The following is a 12744-nucleotide window of genomic DNA, read 5'->3' as shown; positions in this document are numbered from 1 at the left end:
GAATATACCTCCTTTTTTCAAGTTATAATTTGAGCTCGGTGTCTTTTCGATGATGTACACTTGTTTGGGCCAGTGAGGTGTCGTTGAATATGGGCCAGTGAGGTGTTTTCGTGAGCTTGCCCACCGAGAGCATATTGGTGCATGTTCAAAATTCATGCTACCTTTTCATCCCTAATCTCCTACCCCTCCCCCACCTCTGGAATCTCTAGTTCCACCAAATCCCCCTCCTGTACTCCCTATACTCAAGTGCACTATCATGTCGCCGGTCAACGCAGATCTCCGAGACGGAGATCCTAAGGCCCGTCCTGCCTTCGGGTCCTGTGTGCTATCGCTCAACAGTGGCATGGCGGTGCTTGATGACTAGTTTGCCAGCAAAGTGATGATGGTAACCATCAACAGCGACCGGCCTCCCGTCTCACCGGACGACCTTGTCAAAGCTCTTGGCATTGCGCACAACATCCAAATAGGTGACTTGCTCGTCAAAGTCTGTCTACCACCGGCTGATTTCTTCATCAGGTTCCAGACAACTTTTGACTGCAGTCATGTGTTTAAATCTTCCCGGCATTTGTTCTGCAATGGCGCCCTGGTGAGCTTTGATCGGTGGCACCCAGGATGGTGCTCGGTGCCCTCTGAGCTTGAGTTTTTAACGAAGCTTACCTTCCACGGCATGCCTCGACGTGCTTGGAACAGCGAGTCTATGAATGAGCTTATCGACGACCTTGGAGGTGAGCTCTTAAGTATGTTTGTTCCTCCAGACAGTTGGGTTCTGACGGTTATGGCATGGACGAAGGAGCCGTCCACCATACTGAAGGTGATTGGTGTTGAGATAGCGGTGCGGGAACCGGGGTTGTACTATTCATCGCCACCAAGGCCGTCGCGGACCATGTTAGGGATGTACCTATATCAAGTGTTCGTGCATGTCAAAGAAGTGGTTAATCCATCAATCGAAGTCCTGCCGCTGCCGCTGGTGCCAGGGTCCATCGACGATGTCCATTATAGGAGTCAACGTCAGACTTTCCCTATGTTACTCGAAACGGTGGATGGCACAGGGCCTACTCCATCGCGCGGCGGAGTCCACTGCTTCCTTGGGAGAAGAGGCAGGGCTGGCTGCCTGGATGTGCTCTAATTTGAGGTAACAATTGAATCTTGTCCGATACTAGTTAAATCCGAGCTATCGGTGTGAAGCACTAATGAGCCAGTACATTTGATTGTGACTTGTTCTATTTTTGTACTTGAACTTTTTTTTAGAATGGGTTGTACGTCAACTTAATGTGCTAGCAGAACTTATTGTGTTGTCTATCTGTTTTCTTTGCACAACATTCCAGATATTTCCCCGTCATTGATAAAGACGATGATCTGTTATGTATGAGTTCGTTGGTTTCAACATAGCCCTACCCGTAGCGATCCACTGCTTCCACCCTGATTGTGCCGCCCGCGTGAAATTTTTGTATGCAAGTTCAGTGTGCTATGATGTTCCATATGATTGTGTCATATAAGTTTTTACTGAGCATCAGCAATGCATATGGCTGAAAGATGTATTTTCGAGCATCGATCGATGGGTCTCTCTCTCTCTCACACACATACACACAGAAGTGGGACCCGTTGAATTATTTCTTTGCTCGTGACATCTTTTAATTAGGTTCCACTGTACTCTAACTTTTTTTCTTAAGTTATTAATTGAGCTCAGTGACTTCAAAAAGTTGTACAGAAGCTTTGTTTGGGCCTTTCCGGCATCGCTGAATGTGTGCTGAGTAGCCATGTAAAGTTGTACTGTACTACACAGGCCTTTTTTGAACATCAGCAATGCAATTGGGCCGACAGTTGTACACAATATCCGGGTCAACTTGTTATTCTTCACCCCGCTGGGCTTCCAATCTTTCCTAGGAGGGATGTATTAGGCTTAACAATAAAATGAGCTTGAAGAAATAATAAATGGGATGTAATTATAAAAGTTGGGCAGTAACTATATAAAAAAGCACCAAACACGTAATTATTGGATTTTGAAAATTTTAATTTCATTACTTGTTGCGCGCACAATATTTCGTTGGATTTTTACGTAATACAAATTTATTTTGAAATTATATTTAATCTGACTAGAAATTTTGGGATCAAAATATTTCGGGTTCCATCAAAATGTGGGAAATTTTATTGAATTCTGTTTTGAGCGGTTGGTTGAAATTATTAATCGTTGTCTTAGCTAGAAAATGGGTTGTACTTTTAACAAACTATAAATGGGCTATCATAAATTCCATTAGAATTCAAAAATGGTATGTACATTCTTACAAATCGCAAATGGGCTATATGTTCTCTGCCACACACTTGTGGGCCTACTAAGTTGACGCGTATGCAAGACTTTGTCAACTTATAGTCAACACACGGTTCTAGCAGCAGTGGCCGTTGGATGTACATCCAACAGATGTCATGCTTCTTCTTCAATCTCGGATATTCTTGCTTCAGCCACCCAAAAAATGATTCCTCCCCCAAACATTTGGTGCGCACCATTTTGGAGGCTGGCATGTGGGCCTACTAAGTTGATGCATACCAAGGGATTTGTCAACTTAGTCAATATAAATGATTCTAGATGTAGTGATCGTATGATGTCCATCCAACGGCCGTCGTGCTTCTTCATCCTCTGGTATTCTTGCTCCAGCCGCCCAAACCAGCGTCGGCCGTGCCGCCTGCTCCTGCCTCCCGTGTCCGGCTGTGCTACCACCGCTGGCTATGCCATCCCTCTATACTCACCCACACCTCTTGTTATTCTCCGGTGATGGTAGCCTCACACCGCAGCCGAAGCAGTAAACCCACGTACTCCCCTCCGCGTGGGCATCCACTGCCATGTCTTCTCCGGCTCCATGTCGTTCCCTTCCTAGTCCTCGCCGCTGTCCACTGCCTTGGTGCTCTCGAGAGAGAACCAAGGTCAACATGGTCAAAGAAGGACAGCCATCGGAAGAGGACTTTAGGTGGTGAGGCTGACAACTGGACCCACCAGCTATATCTTCGAACACAAGTGCCTCCTTATTACTCGAAAAATAAAAACGATTCCTCCCTTTGACAGTTGGGACGACCAGCTATATCTTCGCACGCAAGGAAGTGCGTCCTTATCCTCCCTGATTGCTGGGACCCACCTGGTCAAAGCGTACGTAGCATTGTCTATCTGGTCGCGAATGTGTACGTACATACTGGTCGATCTGTCTCTCTGCAAGTACGAACCGTGGCCGAGTAAGTAGCGGCACATGTTGTTCTAGAGCATCCGACATAGCAGTTCACACAGTCCCGTCTAAGTCCTGTACACATACGTACAGCCACAGGGCAAAAATACAGCCACGTACGTACATACGGGCGGGGTCTCGAGCGTGTACTTGTGCATATATACGGACGACCAGGGCTTGTGTACATGGAGAGGCAACGGACCGCAGCAACGGCGTCCTGTTCATCGGGCAGCGAACCGGCTGGGTCGGAACGAAGAAACAATGTCCTATTCATTAGGAGGCAACCGACTGGGTCAGAATGCATCCTGTTCAACGGGAGCCAACTGGCTTAGACGGAACAGCCGAAATGGGGTCTGACGTACCGTAGAACGGAGGAAACGGCCTTCTGTTCGACCGGCCACGGTCGAAACAGGACCCTGTTCATCAGGAGGGGTATGGCGTTCCGCAAAACGGAGGAAACGGACTTCTGTTTGAGTGCCTACGGTCAAAACGGGGTCCTGATACATCTCCATTGTATCTACTTTTCCAAACACTTTTGCCCTTGTTTTGGACTCTAACTTGCATGATTTGAATGGAACTAATCCAGACTGATGATGTTTTCAGCAGAATTGCCATGGTGTTATTTTTGTGCAGAAATAAAAGTTCTCGGAATGACCTGAAAATCAACGGAGATTATTTTTGGAATATATAAAAAATACTGGAAGAAGAATCCAAGTCAGGGGGCCCACACCCTATCAACGAGGGTGGGGGTCGCGCCTACCCCCTGGGCGCGCTCCTGCCTCGTGGGCCCCCTGACGCTCCACCGACCTCAACTCCAACTCCATATATTCGTGTCCAGGGAGAAAAAAATCAAAGAGAAGGATTCATTGCATTTTATGATACGGAGCCGCCGCCAAGCCCTAAACTCTCTCGGGAGGGCTGATCTGGAGTCTGTTCGGGGCTCCGGAGAGGGGAATCCATCGTCATCATCATCATCAACCTTCCTCCATCACCAATTTCATCATGCTCACCGCCGTGTGTGAGTAATTCCGTCGTAGGCTTGTTGGACGGTGATGGGTTGGATGAGATTTATCATGTAATCGAGTTAGTTTTATTAGGGCTTGATCCCTAGTATCCACTATGTTCTGAGATTGATGTTGCTATAACTTTGCTATGCTTAATGCTTGTCACTAGGGCCCGAGTGCCATGATTTCAGATCTGAACCTATTATGTTTTCATGAATATATGTGAGTTCTTGATCCTATCTTGCAAGTTTATAGTCACCTATTATGTGTTATGATCCGTTAACCCCGAAGTGACAATAATCGGGACCATTACCGGTGATGACCGTAGTTTGAGGAGTTCGTGTATTCACTATGTGTTAATGCTTTGGTCCGGTACTCGATTAAAAGGAGGCCTTAATATCCCTTTGTTTCCAATAGGACCCCGCTGCCACGGGAGGGTAGGACAAAACATTTCATGCAAGTTCTTTTCCATAAGCACGTATGAATATATTCGGAATACATGACTACATTACATTGATGAACTGGAGCTAGTTCCGTGTCACCCTATGTTATAACTGTTGCATGATCAATCGCATCTGACATAATTCTCCATCACTGATCCAATGCCTACGAGCTTTTCATATATTGTTCTTCTCTTATTTACTTTTCCGTTGCTACTGTTACAATCACTATAAAACCCCAAAATATTACTTTTTCTACCGTTACCACTATTATCATATTACTTTGCTACTAAATACTTTGTTGCAGATATTAAGTTTCCAGGTGTGGTTGAATTGACAACTCAGCTGTTAATACTTGAGAATATTCTTTGGCTCCTCTGGTGTCAAATCAATAAATTTGGGTTGAATACTCTACCCTCGAAAACTGTTGCGATCCCCTATACTTGTGGGTTATCAAGACTATTTTCTGGCGCCGTTGCCGGGGAGCATAGCTCTCCTCTTTGAGTCACTTGGGATTTATATCTGCTTCATTATGAAGAACTTGAAACATCAAAGAACCAAGATTTTTCCCTCAACTACGAGGGGAGGTAAGGAACTGCCATCTAGGTCTGCACTTGATTCACCTTCTATTATGAGTAAACTTTCGACACCTACACCTGCTATTCATTCTGATATGTCGCATGTTATTGATCATGCCACTTTTGCTTTGCATGATACTTATGATGAAACTACTTCTATGCTTGATACCACTATGCCATTAGGTGAATTTCTTGATGAACAACTTGCTAGGGCTAGAGAGAATGAAATTATTGAACCTGATAATATTGATGAAAGTGATGATGAAGATTCTCCCCCTAGATATGAATTGCCTGTTGTTCCTGAGGGTTATATTATGGATGAAGAAACTTCTAGAGACTTCTTAGCTTGCAATGATAGATCTGATCTTAAGAAATTCTTGGCTAAGCTTAAAGAAAAGTCTTTGAATGCTAGAATGAAATATGACCCTCTTTTGCTACTTAACCTATATTTATTACTGATAAGGATTATGATTTCTCTGTCGATCCTGAGTTAATTACTTTGGTTGAATTGGATCCTTTTTATGGCTATGAATCTGAAACTGTTGTGGCACATCTTACTAAATTAAATGATATAGCCCCCTGTTTACTCATGATGAGAAAACTCGCTATGACTTTATCCTTAAGTTGTTTCCGTTCTCATTAAAGGGTGATGCTAAAACATGGTTTAATTCTCTTGATCCTGGTTGTGTGCATAGTTACCAGGATATGATTTATTACTTCTCTGCTAAATATTTCCCCGCTCATAAGAAACAAGCTGCTTTAAGGGAAATATATAATTTTGTGCAAATTGAAGAAGAGAGTCTCCCACAAGCTTTGGGGAGGGTTCTCCGATTACTTAATGCTTTGCCTCATCATCCTCTTAAGAAAAATGAAATACTTGATATCTTTTATAATGGACTAACTGATGCTTCCAGAGATTACCTGGATAGTTGTGTTGGTTGTATTTTCAGGGAAAGAACTGTTGATCAAGCTGAATTGTTATTGAATAATATATTGACTAATGAAAACAATTGGACACTTCCTGAACCAACTCCTAAGCCAACTCCGAAGAAAAGGGGTAATCTATTTCTTAGTCCTGAAGATATGCAAGAGGCAAAGAAATCTATGAAAGAAAAAGGTATTAAAGCTGAAGATGTTAAGAATTTACCACCTATTGAAGAAATACATGGTCTTGATAACCCGACACAGGTAGTAAAGGTAAATTATCTCTATAGATTTGATAAATGTGAAATTCCTTTTACTAAGTTTGCTAGCCAATGCTTGGATGAGTTTGATGACTTTATGGTTAAACAAGAAAACTTCAATGCTTATGTCGATAGACAATTGAAACACAATGTGATATACTTGAACACTTGAGTGATTATATGGCTAATGTTAAAGGTGAACTTAAACTTATTAGTAAACATGCTTCTATGGTTACCACTCAAGTAGAACAAGTACTTAAAGCTCAGAATGATTTTCTCAATGAATTAAATAATAAGAAGAACGATAATGATGTTAGAGTTATGACTAAAGGCAGTAAAATGACTCAGTAACCTTTGTATCCTGAGGGCCATCCTAAGAGAATTGAGAAAGATTCTCAGAGAACTAATGTTGATACACCTAGTCCTTCTAAGAGGAAGAAAAAGAAAAATTATAGGACTTCGCATGCTTCTAGTGAACCTGTTGTTGACACACCTGACAATCCCAATGATATTTCTATTTTTGATGCTGAAACACAATCTGGTAATGAACATGAACCCAGTAATAATGTTAAGGATGATGTTCATGTTGATGCCCAACCTAGTAATGACAATGATGTAGAAATTGAACCTGTTGTTGATCTTGATAACCCACAATCAAAGAATCAATGTTATGGTAAGAGAGACTTTGTTTCTAGGAAGCACGGTAAAGAAAGAGAACCATGGGTTCAGAAACCCATGCCTTTTCCTCCTAAACCATCCAAGAAAAAGGATGATGAGGATTTTGAGTGCTTTGCTGAAATGATTAGACCTATCTTTTTGCGTATGCGTTTGACTGATATGCTTAAAATGAATCCTTATGCTAAATATATGAAGGATATTGTTACTAATAAAGGAAAGATACCGGAAGCTGAGATATCCACCATGCTCGCTAATTACACTTTTAAGGGTGGAATACCAAAGAAACTTGGAGATCCCGGAGTACCAACTATACCATGCTCCATTAAAAGAAACTATGTTAAAACTGCTTTATGTGATCTTGGAGCCGGTGTTAGTGTTGTGCCTCTCTCTTTATATTGTAGACTTGATTTGAATAAGTTGACACGTACTAAAATATCTTTGCAAATGGCTGATAAATCAACTGCTATATCTGTCGGTATTTGTGAGGATGTGCCTGTTGTAGTTGCAAACGTTACTATTTTAACGGACTTTGTCATTCTTGATATTCCCGAGGATGATAGTATATCTATTATTCTTGGAAGACCCTTTTTGAATACTGCAGGGGTTGTTATTGATTGCAATAAAGGCAATGTCACTTTTCATGTTAATGGTAATGAGCATACGGTACACTTTCCGAGGAAACAACCTCAAGTCCACAGTATCAATTCTATTGGAAAATTTTCAACCATTACTACTGGAGGTTTTGAATTTCCTCTTCCTATTGTCAAGAATAAATATGATATCCTTATTGTTGAGGATGTGCATATCCCCTTTGAGGTAACCTAGTGTTATTAGAAAATTCTCCAGTTTCATGTTATTCGAAATGAGTTTGTTAACAAGACCCGATCAACCTTGTTAGTGGATTCCTTTTGATGAGCATGAGATGGATGAATTTAGAAAACACAACCTTCTGTACCCCCTTTTTACTTTCTGTTATTTATATTAAATAAAGCAAAAAGAATATTTTATGTATGTTTTCTGAATTATCCTTGCAGTAAAAAAATACCCCGAAAATAAAAGTTCTCCAAATGCCCTGAAATTTAAAGATGATTTTTTCTAGAATATTTGAGAATATCTGGCACTGAGAACACATCAGGGGAAGCAGCCACGTGCCCGCCCCTGCCTCGTGGACCCCACGTGGTCCCCTCCACTTATTCCAGCCACCACACACTCCTTCTTCCTCCCAGAAAAATCACTAGCCAGCTTAAACACGAGTTCTTGCTCATCTTGCTGCCATTTTTGATCTCCTTGCTCAAAGCTCCATTCATAAAACTGCTTTGGGGGATTGTTCTTCGGTATGTGACTCCTCCAATGGTCCAATCAGTTTTTGTTCTAGTGCTTTATTCATTGCAAATTTTGCTGCTTAGGTGACCCTGTTCTTGAGCTTGCATGTCAAATTTATATGGTCAAAAGTAGTTTTAATGCATGATATAGCCTCTAGACACTTGTAGGAGTAGTTGTTATCAATTTTGTTGAGTTTGGTTCACTTTTATTTTAAATTACAAAAAATTTCAGAAATTTTCAAAAAAAGAAGAGATTTTTGAGGGGCTCATCGAGCCGAAGCTCGAAGGATAAGCAAAGTGAAGAGAAGAAGAAGCCCAAGTATAATCTCCCTCATACTGCGGAGGTTCGGCCATGTGAATGGCCTTGTGATGAGTTCTTGAAAGAGGCCCAGATTCATGAAGATTTTTATCATTTAGCTGAGAATGGAGGCCTCACCGCCTTCCTCCACGACTAGCGTGAATAGTATCTCTTACTAACCAATATCTTTGTGCAAAATTTTCATTCCCATGCTAGGAGATCACCACCTTTGGTGGAATTTTATTTATATGATGTGCATATAGGAACCACATCGTAATGATGTGGAGGGATTTATTGATATGATTGCTATAGGGGAAACAAGGAAAGTTTCCGATGCGAGAATCACTAGCATACATTTTTCCTGTTCTATGTTACTTCGCAATATTTGCTAGTAGATGCTTAATTGGTTGCAGGAACTGTGAGAACCTTAGTGCTCCTGATATTGCTATTTTTGTGCCATGCCTTGTTTAATGATACTACTTTATGCTTAGGCGCTATTGTTGCTAGACGGTTAAATCTGAACCGTACAAAGGGCCCCGTCCTCGGAGGCATCTTTGCCTTGCGCCTTGCTGCACACTTTAACATACCTATCAAGCATTATGAGAAAGAGGAAAAGTTGCTGCCTCCTATTGCTCTAGGTTATAAGAGTATGGTAGCACATGAGTTTATTGTTAAGGATAGAAATAAGACACTCAAATATAAATTTATATTTAACAAAAATTATTGTGAGTTTATTACCTTGCCTTCGCCCTCTTTATTTAACATATTTTCAGGCATATACCTTGTTTCGTCGGAGGACATTCTTGCCTACCGAACCAGATGACAGCTGCAGAGCCGGAACCACTATCTGACCCTCACCGTCAGTCCGTTTACCAGTGGAATCCGAAGGTGTCGGCGTTCTGGGAATGGGGGTCCCCAGACTTGCCTGCCTGCAGCCCACGGCATGGCTTTGCTAGCAGGCCTGTACGGCCCATCTTCATCAGCAAGGAATCAAGACCTTCGTGAGGGGCCAAGCCTCGCGAGGCGGACGACACAAGACCTCCTTAGGAGCGGCCTCACCATGCTGGCTCATGAGGGGCGTAGAGTTCAAGGCCACACAAACCTCGCGAGGTTCTCGTGACGTGAGCCATGACGATCGAGACCAGGCGGGCGCCAGCACACGCAGCGTCCTTGTTTCCTCTTTGGTGCTAAGGGGGCAAGCGCAGGCGCGAAGTACCAAGGCATCAAGCAAAGGTTTCCATATCGGTGCAATGAGACCAGGACTAGCCGGACGGCAAGACGGAGGTCATCATGGAGCCCAAGGCGGCGTTACCACCAGAGCCTTTTGCAAGCGAAGACCACTTTTGTCAAGATAAGCTGTACTAGCTGTCCCCTTTCAAATTGGCCATTGTTGGCTCCCTTCCGCTCAATATTTGGGGATAGGACCAGGGGCTCTATAAATAGGACTGGCCACCACCATAGCTATAGAAGAGGCCGGAGCTGATCAAATCCACACACACACAAGTTCGCCAAGCACAAGAACACCTCAACCTCAGGAGGCTGTTCTTCCCCTTGTACTGTTCATCATCAGCCCAAGAGGCAATCCACCACCACCACCACACTGGAGTAGGGTATTACACCACAACGGTGGCCCGAACCAGTTTAAATCATGTGTCCTTTGTGTTGCGAGTTCGTCGAGTTAGTCCGTAAGATATTAGCTGAGTTAGGACATGGATCGGTAGGGGGAGATCTTCGTGCGCACCCCAGAGTTCGAACCTTAAGGGTTTTGCCGGAACCCGTGATCCGACATTTGGCGCGCCAGGTAGGTGTACGCCGGAGTCTTTCTTCCGTCGATTCGCACTCCACCATCTCCACGCCCGCTCCCCCATGGTAGGCACCCCTCCAGCGGGATCTACCGATGCCCATGGTGGCGCTCGGGGGCTCTGAGCCCTTGCCCCCGCCTTGCGGCGGGTGCAGTGGCCACCCAAGTTCAAGCCGAAGATGCCGCCATGCTACGACGGTGCGGCAGACCCATCGGCTTTCCTGCTGACTGATACGTCTCCAACATATCTATAATTTTTGATTGCTCCATGCTATATTATCTACTGTTTTGGACTATATTGGGCTTTATTTTCCACTTTTATATTATTTTTGGGATTAACCTATTAACCGGAGGCCCAGCCAAGAATTGATGTTTTGTGCCTATTTCAGTGTTTCGAAGAAACAGAATATCAAACAGAGTCCAAACATAAAAATCCTTTTTGGAACGTGATTGTCTTCTCGGATAAAACCCAGGAGACTTGGACCCTAATCCAAGAAGTACCGGAGGCGGTCACGAGGGTAGGGGGCGCCCCCCCTACAGGGCGCGCCCCCTGCCTCGTGGGCCCCTCAGTGCTCCACCGACGTACTCCTTCCTCCTATATATACCCATGTACCCCCAAATGATCAGAAGAGGAGCCAAAAATCTAATTCCACCGCCGCAACTTTCTGTATCCACAAGATCCCATCTTGGGGCCTGTTCCGGAGCTCCGTCGGAGAGGGCCGTCATCATGGAGGGCTTCTACATCATCATAGCCCCTCCGATGAAGTGTGAGTAGTTTACCTCAGACCTTCGGGTCCATAGCTAGTAGCTAGATGTCTTCTTCTCTCTTTTTGGATCTCAATACAATGTTCTCCCCCTCTCTCGTGGAGATCTATTCGATGTAATCTTCTTCTTTTGCGGTGTGTTTGTTGAGACCGATGAATTGTGGGTTTATGATCAAGTCTATGTATGAACAATATTTGAATCTTCTCTGAATTCTTTTATGTATGATTGGTTATCTTTGCTAGTCTCTTCGAATTATCCGTTTGGTTTGGCCAACTAGATTGGTAGTTCTTGCCATGGGAGAAGTGCTTAGCTTTGGGTTTGATCTTGCGGTGTTCTTTCCCAGTGACAGAAGGGGCAGCAAGACACGTATTGTTTCGTTGCCATCGAGGATAACAAGATGGGGTTTATTTCATATTGCATGAATTTATCTCTCTACATCATGTCATCTTGCTTAAAGCGTTACTCTGTTTTTAACTTAATACTCTAGATGCATGCTGGATAGCGGTCGATGAGTGGAGTAATAGTAGTAGATGCAGAATCCTTTCGATCTACTTGTCACGGACGTGATGCCTATATACATGATCATGCCTAGATATTGTCATGACTATGCTCAATTCTATCAATTGCTCAACAGTAATTTGTTCACCCATCGTAGAAAACTTATGCTCTCGAGGGAAGCCACTAGTGAAACCTATGGCCCCCGGGTCTATTCTCATCATATCAATCTCCATCACTTTAATCTTGTTTTGTTTTTGCCTTTTACTTTTCACTTTGCATCTTTATATAAAAAATACCAAAAATATTATCTATCGGTCACTTCCGTAAGTGAGCGTGAAGGGATTGACAACCCCTAATCGCGTCGGTTGCGTTGAGCTCTTTGTGTTGTGTAGGTACGAGGGACTTGCGCGTGGCCTCCTACTGGATTGATACCTTGGTTCTCAAAAACTAAGGGAAATACTTACGCTACTCTGTTGCATCATCCCTTCCTCTTCGGGGAAAACCAACGCAAGCTCAAGACGTAGCAAGAAGGATTTCTGGCGCCGTTGCCGGGGAGTCTACGCAAAAAGTCAATATACCAAGTACCCATCACAATCCCTATCTCTCGCATTACATTATTTGCCATTTGCCTCTCGTTTTCCTCTCCCCCCAATTCACCCTTGCCATTTTATTCGCCCTCTCTCCCTATCCTCCCTCTCTATTTGCCTCTTCTGGCCCGTTTGCTTTTGTTTGCTCGTATGGTTGGAATAGTCATTTATTTATTACTAAACAGAGAACTTAAGATCTATGGATCCTCATCTGCTTGCCAATCTTTTTAATGGATCCAATTATGATGAACCAATTCCTAGTGATTTGGATGCACTAGATTATCTTTCTAAGCTTTTTCCTGAAATCCGTAAATCTGAAAATCGTGATGAAGTGCTCTATGAAGTGACTCATGATAGATCTTTGAATAAAAAGCATGATT

Source organism: Triticum dicoccoides, chromosome 7A, assembly GCF_002162155.2.
Source record: "Triticum dicoccoides isolate Atlit2015 ecotype Zavitan chromosome 7A, WEW_v2.0, whole genome shotgun sequence".
In the NCBI taxonomy this organism is placed as follows: Eukaryota; Viridiplantae; Streptophyta; class Magnoliopsida; order Poales; family Poaceae; genus Triticum; species Triticum dicoccoides.
The sequence above is the reverse complement of the archived record's forward strand: the minus strand, read 5'-3'. Positions refer to the sequence as shown.